The following is a 15,328-nucleotide window of genomic DNA, read 5'->3' as shown; positions in this document are numbered from 1 at the left end:
GAGACACACACACAGAGACACACACAGTGACACACACACAGTGACACACACACAGTGGCACACACACAGTGACACACACAGTGGCACACATACAGTGGCACACACAGTGACACACACGCACACAGTGGCACACACAAAGTGACACTCACAAGCAGTGACAGACACACACACACACACACACACACACAGTGACACACACACACAGTGGCACACACACAGTGGCACACACACACAGTGACACACAATCAGTGACACACACACAGTGACACACACATACACACACACACGGACACACAGTCATTTGGATGTTGGTTTACAGTATATGGTAATATCTGTAATATGAGGAACATTTATACATTAAGTGTTGTAATTAGTAGTAGTTTGTTTATTTGATTGTTTGATGTTTTTGATTGTTTTGAATTATTTGTGATTGATGCTTATCAAAATAATAACTTTTTCTAATGCATATATTGCTTGATTTCATATTGCTTGTTTTCTTTAATATACATATATAGAAAACCTTGGTGTTTTAGTACCCTTATGGCACATTGTTGCCCTGAGGCAACAAACCAACATCTGGATCTGGGGTGGGGGGGGCGACAAATTTTATGATGTCTATATTATCAGGGATCCCCAAGCTCCCAAAAAATTAGGTGAAATATTTTTTTTCCCCAACAATAAAAAGTCGTGCCATAGAGGGTTAATAAAACATCTGTCAAATTACCCAGTGGTGAAATAATTAAAACAATGAAAATGGCTTTCCACCTTCATGGAATAGTTCACCCAAAAATGAAACTTCTGTTGTCATTTTCATAACGTGCCTCTAAACCTAAGTTAAATAAAGTCAAATACTTGCTTGCGGGTTTTGGGTGAACTATTAAGCATACCTATGATAAACCACAAATTAGGTTTAGTGTCCAGTTGAATATTATTTACCAAAAGAAGAGAGATTGAATGAACAGTTAACTTTGAAAACTGATGTATAAAAAGGCTTTATACATTTAAACATCTTAAGGCCAATAACATTTCCGCTGATTTTGAAAAAAAAAACAAAAAAACATTTGGTTGAAAATTTCAAAGTGGTATTGCACAACCAAACACATTGAAAATAAAACATCTATCAAATTGGTCAATTTAAAAAACAAAACAATGTAAATACGTTCACCATCAGCCGAAAATTGTAGCTGGGTCAAAGGAAATGAGTTCACTCCTGCAGCTTTGAAGAGAGGTTCTGCACCCTTCGGGCTCATCTGCTTACTCTATGTCCATGATAATTTTTTGAAAGGCCTCAAAGGTATATTTAAGTCCTAAAGGATATTTTAAGTTCAGTGCGTAAATGAGTCCAAACATCATGCTACAGGCACATGCAACAGAGGACAACTCATTTAGTACCTCCACACCGTCAACGACAATGGCAATGTCCAGTGGATGACTGAGAGCATCACTTTCACGTATCACAAAAACCGCCATGGTGGTCTTTTCAAATTCTCTCTCCGCTTCCTCCCTCTGGTCAGCCTAAATACATACAAGAACAGAGAGTAATTGAGGGACTGTGGAAGAAAAAAAACACCCCTCCACATCTGAAAACTTCTAAAAATATTCATTTGTATTCAGATCAACACCGAAAATTTTCGATGTCTCCCCATTTAACAGACTAAGAAGCTGATGAGTTGAATCAGGCATTAAAATTAGTCATTAGACATATACAACATTCTGAGAAGGAGGGCCCAAGGAGAGGAGTTGAGAAACATTGCCATAAATTACTGTTAACCAGTGTCTTTTTAAAATCGAGCACAAGCATCAGTGATTTAAAACAATTTTTACTACTGGAAACATCCACAAAAATGGTAATATCTCAGAGACCAAACAAGCACAAATGTTTGCTCTTTAGTGGCACAAATCTGCAAAAACTATGTTTTTCTTGATAATTCATTTATATGAGGTGCCAATATCAAAGAAGTTAAGTGAAAATGAAATTCACAATTTGGAAATTCAAAATTTTTTAAAATTAATTACCCAGAAATCAGTGGCGGCTCATGGGTTTTAAAATAGAGGAGGCACACTAATTGTAGTGGTCTAGGATCCCTGCCGATTATTATTATTATTTGCTTAACCACTTTAAAATGTCTTTTTGGTTGCTTTTACTCAGAAAACGCTGAACACTCGATGGTGATTGGCTAATTTTTTTTTTATCAACGGAGGCACGAGAGCTCAGCTCTCCCCCTGCCTCCCTCTACCCTTCTCTATCATTAGCGGTTGTAATTACATCAGCAGATTCGGGCACATTCGCGATAGAAAAGCGGCAGTTTCACATTATGGTATTACAACTGTGAAATTACAAACAAAAAATACACATTCTGAGACATGAACTGAAATGAATTGTGAATTTTATTAACATCAAATCGTCCTCCTCCCCTTTTCACCTCAAAATTATGGGGAAGCTGTGCCTCCCCTGCCTCCACAAGCCGCCACTGCCAGAAACACCAGTCAAAAGTTTAAGGCAAACATGGTTGGAATAAATTCAGTGGTTTGTCATATGTCAACATTACCTGGTTTTCTTTGATCAGACAGCTTGCATCATATACCAAGGTATATGATGAGGCACTTCAGCAGGCACTCTCGTCTGATGTCTATGTCCAGACTCTACAAAATGTGTCAAGGTTTTTAATGGACCAAAACACTACTGATTTGATTACCACTAACAATTCTATTCACATGCAACTAATACCTGATCCATCACTTTAATAGTGTCCTTAGTTTTTTTCACGGACGGCTCCACCTTTGCTCCTAATAACCCGGAGAAGCTGAGAGCTCTGTCTGTCCAAAGAGGCCAAAAGTCTCGATTGCAAAGGTAAAGTCGTGATGCGCAAAAATTTTGCATTTATCTGTAGGAAAGAGAAACAGACAATATACTTGATAGACTAATAGACTAATCAGAAGCTGATATTACTTTTAGAAAACTAGTTTTAAAAATACACAGAGCATTGAACATTAAAAGGTATAATTAGTAAACTATGATAACTTCATGTTTAATGACTAAAACTTTTACATTTTACAATGAAATAACAGCTTTTACCTCCTCTTGTGGAAACAGAGCTGGCCATCGTTCTTGCAGTTCCTGAACACTAGGTTACTTTTCCACAACTTCTTGTCTACGTAAGGCAAATGTCTTTGCCATTTTTTTTATCTGATTGTCCATGCATTGTTTCTTTTTTTCACTTTCTTTAAAAGTTCCAGGCGCTCAGTTTCAAGGTTCTCTGATGTCTCTCCAGCAGGAAGGGATGTCACATGATTGGCCTCTCCACGTTTAGGCCGTTCAACATTTTTGGCTGGAAAAGCATGATCTGAAGCTTTGGTTTGCGGAGAATTAACCGAATACTCGGGGCATCCAAGGCCTTTCATCTGTGTGTGTAGGTTTACTATCTTCATTTTAAGTCTCTGTGTCCACCCGTAGCAACCATTGAAAGATCCTTTTTCTGCCAAGCAAGGGTGTTTCTTGACAAGTGCCTCTGAAACTTCACAAAAGTTTGCACTGCTGGGATAAGATTTATACTTGTAGATCTCATCACATATCTTCTCCAGAATGTCAGACTTAATTTTTGGAGTGACAGTCAGCCTTGTGCAATTAGCCTTAAAAAGTGCATTTCCTCTCTCTAGTTGGAGTTCAGTGTCATAAGAAATAAGAGCCAAAGGACAGAGTATCATCATTAGACGGGGTCGGATCACTTGTTTGAACAGTGAACGAGACTTCGTCGGGCAAAGGGATTATCTTTATAGTGTCAAGATTCTGAAGTTCTCCAGTGTTTGTCAAATTTACGAATACATCACCAAAGTCTTTGTCCTGATACTGTAGTCTGAATTTCCCCTTTAATCCACAAGCTTCCCTCACATTTTCAATGAGCTCATCCACTGATTCTGGAATCCCATTTGGCAGAAGCAACTTTCTTGAATCATCTTAACTCAAAATCACCAAAAGCTTAGCAGATATTTCCCCTGCCATGCTGAACAGATTCTGAAAAAAATAAAAGAATTAAGATTAGATATAGTACAAGTAATAGATAATTGTTAGACATTTACATGTTCAACATATTTTTACTACATCATGTTGTGCACTTTTTAGAATATGTAATAAAATCTAACTTTACACATGTAGGTATCTCTTTAGAACCACAATGCGTCTCCCCCCAATTGTGTACTGAACCAGTGGATATGGGTCTGTAAGATCATGGTGCTCTAAAAGTTAAATTTTCTTGTTAGATGACTGGACCAAGACATAGGCTCTATAATGTTCAGTATACCATGCGTCAAGTCTTCTAACAATAAGCAGTGGTTTGTCCTGCAGTACAATCATTTGCAACATTTCGCCAAACTCTGGAAGTCCTGAACACTCGCCATGTGTAATGACCATACTTTCTCTGTAGGTGAAGCCTTTAAATGTTGCTTCCTTGGCCAAGCACAAAATATCCAGGTTTGAGTGTTTCTGCAGTACAGTCTGTAATATGTCTTCACTCGGAACATCAATGGGAAGATTAGAAACATGAGATACTTCCAATCTTGGTGTAAGGGAGCTGCACTGATACAGATGATACGCCATATGAAACTGATGTCTTTTTGACAACGATAGGAGCACATTCTTGAAGCAGTTTGTATGACGCACAACTCTTTTAAAGAAGCTATGTTTAGCCTCAAACCGCATTGTCCACAGAGCAACCAGAGGGCCAAATTTCTCATTTAGCTCAGGATAATGCTCTAAGTAGTGGTGTTTGGGCAAAAGTTTAGTGTCAGGGAAAACCTCGTGGAATCTGATCCTATGCTTGGATATCTTGAAGGCCAGATAAGCTATAGAAACTTTGGTGTGTGAAGGAGCAACAACAAGGTCTACAATATGTTTTAAATCATTTAGAAGTTGCCATGCAGGTTCATTGGCAGGCACTCTGTCTCCAATCAAGAAAGAAAAAACCTCAACAGGCTCCAATTTTCATGGGCATTACCCCCTATTGTTCTTTTTGCAGAAAGTGTGAGAGGAACAGTATGGGGGCGATTTGTTTTGTCATTCCATTTGAATAGAAAGTTCTGAATTGCTTTATTAAGGTGTTCCAAGGTGAAGTATTTTTTAGATAAAAAGACAGTCAATGACAAAGCCATTTCAAGGGGGACAATGCCCTCAAAGAGATCGTGTACAATATCAGGCGGGATCCAGTGCAAATATTGAAGTGTGATAACTTCTGTGAAAATGCACAGACACCTTTCACACCAAAATAGTGAGGCAAGTCATTGTCTTTGATAAATTGAAGATGTGTGGAATGTAGTTCCTCAGTTCTCAGGCAGAATGTTTCAGATCAGAATTCTTTAGTCTGATATTCTTCTTTCTCTGCTGTACAAAATCTGCAGATATATTTTCCAGAGAAATTTTCCACAAATCCTGCAATACTATGAGCACCAAGATTGTCAGCAACAATGTATTTGTCACGATGCACACACACGAGGAACGAGGAGACGCTGGAGAATACTTTACCAAGACTTTATTTGCACCAAGGAACCAAGGGAGACGAACACAGGAAGACGTTCACACGAAGACGTTCACTGGAAGACGTACACAGCGGACCGCGAACTAGGGACTGGGAACACTTTAAATACACACAGGAGGAGGGGATGACGAGACACACCTGGGATCAATGAACCATCATGGGGAACACCTGGGACAAATTAAACATGGGAAAGGAACACCTGGGGAGCAAGACACAGGAGACGCTGGAGAATACTTTACCAAGACTTTATTTGCACCAAGGAACCAAGGGAGACGAACACAGGAAGACGTTGACACGAAGACGTTCACAGGAAGACGTAAACAGCGGACCGCGAACTAGGGACTGGGAACACTTTACACCTGGGGGGAAAGGAACACCTGGGGAGCAAGACACAGACAAAACATGGAACAGAGTCTGACAGTATTGAACTGTGCCCTTCACCGTCTTTCCCAGTTTTTCAATGAAAAGTCCATGTTTCTCCAATGTGACAAGGCCATCAATCAATGGTTCCAACACATATCCAAAACGCTTAACATCACTGCTATTAATTAAAGCAGCTAAATGTATAGCAGACAGGGAGGACTGACATCCTTCATGTAAATTACCCAATATCCAATAAATTGTAAAAAATGTTGTGCTTTTTCTTCGATGTGCCAAGGGGGTTACATATCTCAAATTCATCAACATACAGTATTAAAGAGATAGCAGGTTCAGAAAGCAGTTCATTTCTTTGGAAGTTGAGTGAATAAAAAATGTACGTATATTTACATTCTTCACCTCTATACACTGATTTTAAATGAAGGGTATTATCAAGTATTGGCTGGCAACTTAGAATTTGCTACAGAGATTTTAGAATTGGAACATATTGAAATGTCCTTCCATCCCTTTCATCAAGCACATACTCTATAGACTTTGCTACTGAAAAATGTTCTTTGTAGTATGCCTTCCGTTTCCAGGCAGTGGAAAGGGGACCTTGCTCTCCGATTGCTGTTTGAATTGGATGTGACTGGCAAAGAAAGGAGGCTAACTCCTCTACAACAACTTGATCAACTTGCAAATTATGTTGCTGCTGCAACTGATGAACAGATGAACAGTTTGATTAACAACTGGAACAGAAACTGTAATAATTAAATAATTATTTAATTATAAGTCTAATTAAATACTGCAACACCAGGTACAAGAAAAACATGCTCTAACTTTAATAGGACTGAGGCTAATTTATGCTCTATAGCTTTGGGCAAGTCTTCTGTATTTTCTGTGATTGGGACAGAAAGGGTAGGTTCATCAATCGAGTGTCACATGTATGTTCCCGTTTAGTTCCTTTTATCATTATTAGTTAATCATCGTTCATTCTGTTCACCTGTTATGTTTCATTATCCCTTTTGTCTCCTCTCCATTTAAGCCCTGTGTTCTCCTGAGTTTCTTTGTCTCGGATTGATGTTCATTTAATGGAATACGTGTGTTGATGCCTAAGAATTCTCCTGTCCTTTGTTTTGGAGTTATAATTAAAGACTATTTACGTTTACTCCTTCGTCGTCGCTTTACTACAACCACGTCCCGTGTCATCGAGACATCTTCATCTGATTCAATACCATCTTCAGCAGAAAGAATAGAGACTGGTCTTTCACTGACAACAATGCCAGTCTTTAAGTCCTCTTCAGAGAATGATTTGTGTGTTCTTGACTTGTGTGTCCTAAATGATCCATAAATATTGGTTTTGTATGAGCACCCACTGAAAATACAGGGAACAGTTTCATTATTTTTCAGATGCTGACCAATGTGATGGAAGTAATCTTTGAACGATGATGTTTGTTTGTATTCACAAAGCATGCATTTATAAGTTGTAAATGCATATTTTTCAGGTGGATGTTGGAGATGGCTACTTGACAAATGGCTTTTCAGAGAACTCCAAGTATTAAATGAACAAGGACAGTCTGAATAAGTACAAGGATAAGCATGACAACGTCCAAAATGCCTATGATCAAGCTTAAAATGCTTGAGAAGCTCAAATCGCTTGGCTTTGGTGACACCACATTCTTTGCATTTCCACATTGAGTTTCTTGCCAAAGAGGGGGGAGGTGGAGCACAGAAGGGAAAAAAGATACATTACAAAACAGACCCTACAAAGCATTAATTAAAAGATGCAAATTACTTACATTTATCTTATGACTGGTTTATTACAATACTGTCCTGAAAAGTTGTTCAGCAGTACTCCTATCCTACAAAAGACAGAGAATTATAACAAACTGGCTCACATAAAAGTAAACATTAATGAATATAATAATTAAAAATGTGGAATGTTTCATATGTATTTAAATTGGTTTGATACATGAGGTAAAAAATTGCTTAATACACACGTTAATTAAAAAGTACACCACATTCATTAGATCATGATCTTCTTTTTTCATTCAATTATCACATTTCATTAAATTAAATTTATTTGCTCATGTAATTTGTTACCAATTAATTATTTTAAACTGATTAAGTCTTGATTTATAACAGCGAAATCGTCTAACAAAACCACCACGTTTAAATAGCGTCTATATGCGGTGATTTGGGTTATATTACTTCCTTATTATTTGTCCCTCACAGTGCACTTTCTACGTCTGAGTAATAAGCTATATGAGCATATTTAGAGACGAACTATGTTCATGTGTATATGCCCAGTCAGTTAGTAACAGTGACATGTGTATGGAAACGCTGTTTTGTACTCATTCATTGACGAGTCGTCTGCAGACACAGTAAGTTGAATAAACCGCTGCCTGCGCAGCATAGAAGGAGAGAGAAACGAGACTGCAAAAAAGGGGTCTGAACATAGCTAAACATATTTCTCAAATCGCTAAATTAGCATTGGTGTGTCCGTACTCCCATGCGGGATCTTATGGCAGAGAGCGAGTGGCTATACGTGGCAGGCCGACACAAATAAATCAATGTCTGGGAAACACTGCAGTATATACTGTTTCAATACCACAAAATTCATATAACATAAAGCAGTTTAATTGTATTATTATTTAAATCCACTCAGTTTGAATTCATCGTGAGGAGGGAAACTTATGTCGAGTGGAGCCATCAGACTAATATTAATAGTATGCAAAACAACAGTAAATCCTAATATTTTTATGTAAACATGCGTATGTGACGTTAATAATACACTCAAATGTATTTTTTAGAATGACTTACCCATTTTATTGATTCCCGTTTATCACGTTGTGTTCTTCCATGCGGTGTAACAAAATGGCGGAAAGCTCAACATCTCACATCTAGTGCCGGGCGGTTTTTTTAGTTTGTTACTCAGACGCAGGCAGTGCGCTGCATGAGACAAAAAAGTAATATAGCCAAAACAACCGCATAGCCGCTCTTTAGTGTAGATGCATGTTGATTTTATCAGACGATGCTGTGATTATAAATGAGAGTGACTCCTGGTTAACATGTATTAAAAGGGGTCGTGTTTAGTCACTATTTAGTGTGGTATTTTTGGACAATATTCACTTATCATGGCTGTAAAATAGGGCATTCTAAGTCAATATACTGCAGTATTTCCTCTCTCAATCAGTAGAAAATATGGTTAACACCTGGTCATCCATGAAAAAAAAAATACCGTCATGTACCGTGAAACCGGCATAATTTTGAAAAATACCGTGATATAAATTTTTGGTCATACCGCCCAGCACTACTCACATCTATGTAAAACAACAGTAAATCTTAATATTTTTTATGCAAACATATAAATAATATATAACGTATATGACGTTAATAATACACTCAAATGTATTTTTTTAGAATTACTTACCCATTTTATTGATTCCCGTTCATCAGGTTGTGTTCTTCCATGCGGTGTAACAAAATGGCGGAAAGCTCAACATCTCACATCTCAACGCTCGACCACTGATGACGTCAGTAGTCAGTAGTCACGTGACTACGGGGAACACAATATTTATAATTTGATTTTAAGAAATGCATTTGCATTACACTAACAATACTTAGTTTTAATTTGAATCCACCAAACTTTTTTATGTAACACAAATGCCTAGACAAAAAATTAAATGTTTTGAGTCAGATCAAGTATAAAAACTTCTTTAGAGTAATGACATGCTTTGTGCACTTTTATCAGTGCAGTGACGTAGACATGTGGGCGCATGTTTAAATTAGGCGTTTTAGGAGGGTGTGGACAAATCTTAACTTTTATGAATAATATCTCTTTGGGTTTGAGACTTTAGTCTTTGCAACTTTAGGGATCTTATCTATTCACGAACAGCTTGTAACACTCCAAAGAGAAAGGAAAACTTGGAATCGCATCATATGACGCTTTTAAGAACATCTTTTGTATTTTATTTTAAAGTTTGTGGTCGGGCGTGCTACTTTATCTGTATCTGATTTAGAATGAGCAGAAATATGTGAGAAATATAACGACCCAAATACAAAAGAACTGATAAAAAAGCTGTTATAGGAGCAATTGCTGTGTGGGCAGTGCTGTGTCATATGCCATAGCTGTGCACAAGGTGTTTGTCACAGCTCCAGACTTATTTGTTCATTAATGACTTCATCAGCGACTAGTCGACTTCGACTCGACTTTCATCACATAAAAGTCGACTTCAAAATTCGTTCAACCCCCAGTATGCTCCAGAATAAGCCCAAATCTCTGTCCTGGTCACCAGCTGCCACGGAGGCCTTCGAAGTGCTAAAGAAAGCCTTCACTTCTGCCCCGCTCCTCATCCATCCAGAATAAGCCGTTCGTGGTAGAGGTGGACGCTTCCACTATAGGAGTAGGAGCCATGCTTTCTCAGCAGCAGGGGACTCCAGCCAAACTCCATCCATGTGCCTTCTTCTCACGCAAACTCAACCCGGCGGAGAGAAATTATGACATCGGCAACAGGGAGCTCCTAGCTATCCACCTCCACCAATGCTTCCACGCCCACTCCGCCGGGTTGTCCACCAGGAGTGCAGTGCGTCACCAGAGCACAACGCACTTCCCTAATTCACTCTGTTCACACCTCTCTGGGCACTGGCCATCCAGGGGCCAACAGCACCATCTCGCTGCTGAAAGATCGCTTCTGGTGGCCCAACATGGCCAGGGATGTGAGAAGGTTCGTTCTGGGCTGTACCGAATGTGCCATCTCCAAGAGCCCACGCCACCTACCATCTGGCAAGCTCCTTCCGCTGCCCACTCCCAACCGCCCTTGGTCACACCTGGGAGTTGATTTCATCACTGATCTACCAGCCTCGGATGGTAACACATGTGTTCTTGTAGTCATTGATCGATTCCCTAAATCTTGCCGTCTTCTCCCCCTCAAGGGCCTACCCATAGCAATGAAAACCGCTGAAATCATGTTTAACAACATCTTCAGATATTATGGAATTCCCGAGGACATTGTTTCAGACCGTGGCCCACAGTTCATCTCCAGAGTATGGAAGGCATTCTTTTCCCTCCTAGGTGTGACCATAAGCCTGTCATCAGGATACCATCCCCAATCCAACAGGCAAACGGAGAGGAAGATTCAGGAAATCGGGCGTTTCCTTCGAACCTTCTGCCATGGCCACCAGAACTCTTGGAACCAGTTCCTAGGCTGGGCCGAGTACGCGCAGAACTCTCTCCGTCAGCTATCCACTGGACTCATTCCCTTCCAGTGCGTACTCGGATAACAGCCTCCCCTATTCCCCTGGTCCGGGGAACCATCGGATGTCCCTTCAGTCGATTACTGGTTCCGAGAGAGCGAGAGGGTCTGGGACGCAGCTCACCATCAGATTCAGCGGGCAGTGCGCAGGGGCAATACTACCGCAGACCTTTGAAGGGCTGAAACTCCATCATACCAACCGGGTCAGAAGGTATGGCTGTCAACACGGGACATCAGTATGCGCCTGCCCTGCAAGAAGCTCAGTCCCAGATATGTTGGCCCCTTCACCATCATCAAACAGATAAACCCCGTCACATATCAACTCCAGCTTCCTTCACAATATAAGATTCACCCTTCCTTCCATGTGTCACTGCGTAAACCTCACCATCCACCTGTTTCTCTCTCCACAGAACCTGGCCCGACGGAAGATCCCCCTCTACCGTTAATCCAGGAGGACGGTACCACCTACAAGGTCGATGAGATCTTGGACTCCCGGCGCCGTGGTGGTCTCTTAGAATATCTTGTGGACTGGGAAGGCTATGGGCCAGAGGAACGTTCATGGGTTCCCAGAGCTGACATCCTCGATCCCATGCTGCTGGAGGCCTTTCACTCCACTCATCCAGATCGCCCTGGGCCCCGAGGAACAAGTAGACCACCATGACGTCGGGGTTTTCGGCCTTCAGGAGCAGGCCGTGGAGGAGGGGGTACTGTCACAGATCGGCCAGGCTCAGCCACCTCCCAATCACAGCGAACACCATCACCTGAGTACTGATCACACGCCCCTGTCACTAATCTGCAATCATCATCAGCTCCCCTTCAAAAGCACACACCTCACTTCACTCCAGTTTCCGGTCTCGTTTCAACGAAGTGGACTCTCTCTCTATGCTATCCATGAGATACATTGAAAGACTTACCTGCCTGTTATACTTAACTCCTGTGTTTCCTGCAGTGTGTTCTCCTGTGTTCCATTCCCTAGTTCGTTCCAGTCATCAGCTCCGTGGAAACTACATGTACTCCTCAGCTGAGGTGTGTGCAGTCCTCTGTCTCCCTTCCACGATCTCCTGTGAGGACCAAATACAGTGTTACTCTCCTCATCTTCCTTAAAGACTGATATTAAGCTCAAATACTCACCTGCCCGAACCATCTGCATCTCTTGCTGAAAATAAACACTATTGTATTTTTCTAATCCTCTGTGTGAGTCTCCTTCCGTAATATAAATAGGGTCTAACATTAATTATAATCTATTAATAAATCTGTCTAATCATGTCTAAAAAATATAATTGTCTACCAAGCTCTGATATGGAAAATTATATTAAAGGGGTCATATGATGCTGCTAAAAAGAACATTATTTGGTGTAATGAAATGTGTTTATGGGGTTTAAGGTTCAAAAAACACATTATTTTCCACATACGGTACATTATTGTTTCTCCTCTATGCCCCGCCTTTCTGAAACGCGTCGATTTGTACAAAGCTCATCGGTCTGAAAAAGCGAGGTGTGCTCTGATTGGCCAGCTATCCAGTGCGTTGTGATTGGCCGAATTCCTCAAGCGTGTGACGGAAATGTTACGTCCCTTACCATATTGTGATGCCTGCGGCAACCACATGTGACGACCCCGGGCTGGACTCCGCTTCGTCCACGGTGAAAGCCGATCCGGCGATCGACAGCGCGAAGTTGAAGTATTTCCGTAACACTCCAAAGAGAAAGGAAAAATTGAAATCGCATCATATGACCCCTTTAACATTCTATCCCAATTTTAATAAAACAATAGGCCTATTCCTTTAGAAGCACGTATGTGTCTGTAACTTTAAAGGTATGGTTCACCCAAAGATGAAAATTATGTCATAATTTACCCAGGTTGTTCTAAACCTACGTAAAGTTCTTTCTTCTGTTGAACACAAAAGAAGATACTTTGAATAATGTGGGTAACTAAACAGCTGCTGGTCCTCAGTAACTTCCACAGAAGAGAAAAATACAGAATCATTGGGGAACAGAAACTATTTGGATACTCACATTCTTAAAAGTATCTTCTATGTTCAACAGAAGAAAGAAATTATTACAGGTTTGGAACAACTTGTGGCTGTGTAAACGATGACAAAATTTTTATTTTTGAGTGAACTATCCCTTTAAGTCAGACCGTAAGCAACTGAAATACTTCCTTCGCTGCCTTTGATATCCCACAATCCTGTGCGTTCCATTACTAAAATTTGCTAAAAAATAAAGATGGCATCTGAAAGTTGCATTTGGTGGTCAGTTTGTGTGTAAATGTATATTTCTGACTAACTTTTTGCACTTTTGATGTTATTTCTAGCGATAAATCAGTATTTTAGTAATTAAATATTCGCTTAGTTATCACAAAAACTTGTTATATTTTGTTGTAAATCATTAAACCGTTACGCTGCCTCAGAAGCCTGTCTGAAATCAGTTTAATGAGGTGCCTTTGTGTAAAAACACTTTGTAAGTCGCTTTGGATAAAAGCGTCTGCTAAATGACTAAATAAATAAATAAAAAAACACTGCCTGCAAAGTCATTGCCTCATATGGCAGCGAGGCAGCAAGTCAGCTGCCTAAGTTTTCGGATGCAGCCTGCGAGTTCATCATTAGATACAGGACAGAGCATTGATAACTTTCCCATTCAGCCCTACATCTGGAGAGCCTTGCCTTGTGTTCAAAGGGCAGACGTGAGCTCTAGATGTTTTAAATCATGCAGGTTTAGCGCATGCTGCGCTCGTGTGAAAGGGCTTTAACGGCGCGCGTTCTGGAGACTCCGTCTCTATAGAAATAAAGACACCAAAATCATGCGCATTTGAGCTTCTCTAATACTTCTTATGAAATTGATTTAATTATAATTGCTATTAGTATTATAAACAGTGCAAAATACTTATTTGTTTGTTCAAATACTGTATGTGTTGCCCTTTGTGCTGTGGGGCAGTGCTAACAACAGGTGAGCTTCCATCAACTTAACTAATGTTACTAAATTAGCCAAATTAGACTTTTTAAAGAGAGGAACAGGCTAGCAATATATTAATATAGCAAGTTTTGCTAATAAATATTAAACGTTTATTTTATTAAAATGTAAATTATGTTACTGTACTGTAGTTTTTTCTGATCATAAACTACAGTAACACAAAAAGGATGTTGTGACACTGTCTGTTACAAGAGATTTCTCCAAGCAAAAACAGGATCCTGTCTATGAGGGGCAGAATCATCATACAGCCAGCTGTCCATTTTACAGAAATGCAGAATTAGGTAACCCAAAATACATTTTGTTTTACATTGCATTTACATTTATGCATTTGCCAGATGCTTTTATCCAAAGCAAGTTACATTGTCTTTCAAGTACACATTTTATTAAGTTATTCATTCCCTGGGAGTCTAACAGGGACTAGCAGTAGCCCCTCACTGCAGAACAAAGATCCAGGGGGCAGGGTTGGATCCACATCTAGGGAGTGGAGATGGGTGGGTTTAGTTTTTGGGGATGGGAAGCCCCAAAAGTTTTTATTACAATGTCTTGTGCGCATCAAGATTGAGTTTTCATGTGCATTAAAATTATTTCTATTAAACCTGCACTAGGGGTTGAACGACTTTTGATTTTTTAATGTCGACTTTTATGTGATGAAAGTCGAGTCGAAGTCGACTAGTCGCTGATGACATCATTAATGAACAAATAAGTCTGGAGCTTATCAGCATCGTTATATTTCTCACAGATTTCTGCCCGTTCTAAATCAGATACAGATAAAGTAGCACAGTAAAGATTACATTCATATTCATATGAATGCATTAGTGAGAGCGATTGCGTGTGTGAATTAATTCTATATGGCAGCGTCTCTCTACTAGTAGTGAAGCTGTGGGATTTAGTTATTAAGAAATATATGCTTGAACTTTTCAGTTTCTAAGCTATTTAACTGAGAAATCACAGAACAGTGTTGACAATACATTTCCGTGCCGAATGATTCTGTGTGCGTGCGATCTGCGCGTGATGTACGAGCTACTGTCTGTAGCATATGTGTGTGCGTTACAGTGCAGCAGCGCATTAGATTAGAACGGCAATTAACTTACCTGTACAATAAGCTGTTTAAAACGTGAATTCACCCTTTCAATTTCGAGCATCCAGTAATATAATCACACATGTCTTGTGGAGCGCTTTCAGAGTATGCATTTATTTGTCATTTGAACTGTTTGGAAACGGA

At 39.9% G+C, this 15,328-nt stretch overlaps 1 pseudogene; it reads right to left on the bottom strand.

Annotated features, from left to right (window-relative positions):
* Window positions 1–1,204: 1,204 nt before the first annotated feature.
* On the bottom strand, window positions 1,205–3,705 carry LOC107676575 (uncharacterized; annotated as a pseudogene).
* Window positions 3,706–15,328: the final 11,623 nt, after the last annotated feature.

Source organism: Sinocyclocheilus anshuiensis, unplaced genomic scaffold (genome assembly GCF_001515605.1).
Source record: "Sinocyclocheilus anshuiensis isolate Anshui unplaced genomic scaffold, SAMN03320099.WGS_v1.1 scaffold1729, whole genome shotgun sequence".
Classification (NCBI taxonomy): Eukaryota; Metazoa; Chordata; class Actinopteri; order Cypriniformes; family Cyprinidae; genus Sinocyclocheilus; species Sinocyclocheilus anshuiensis.
This window is presented reverse-complemented; position numbering and strand designations above follow the sequence as displayed.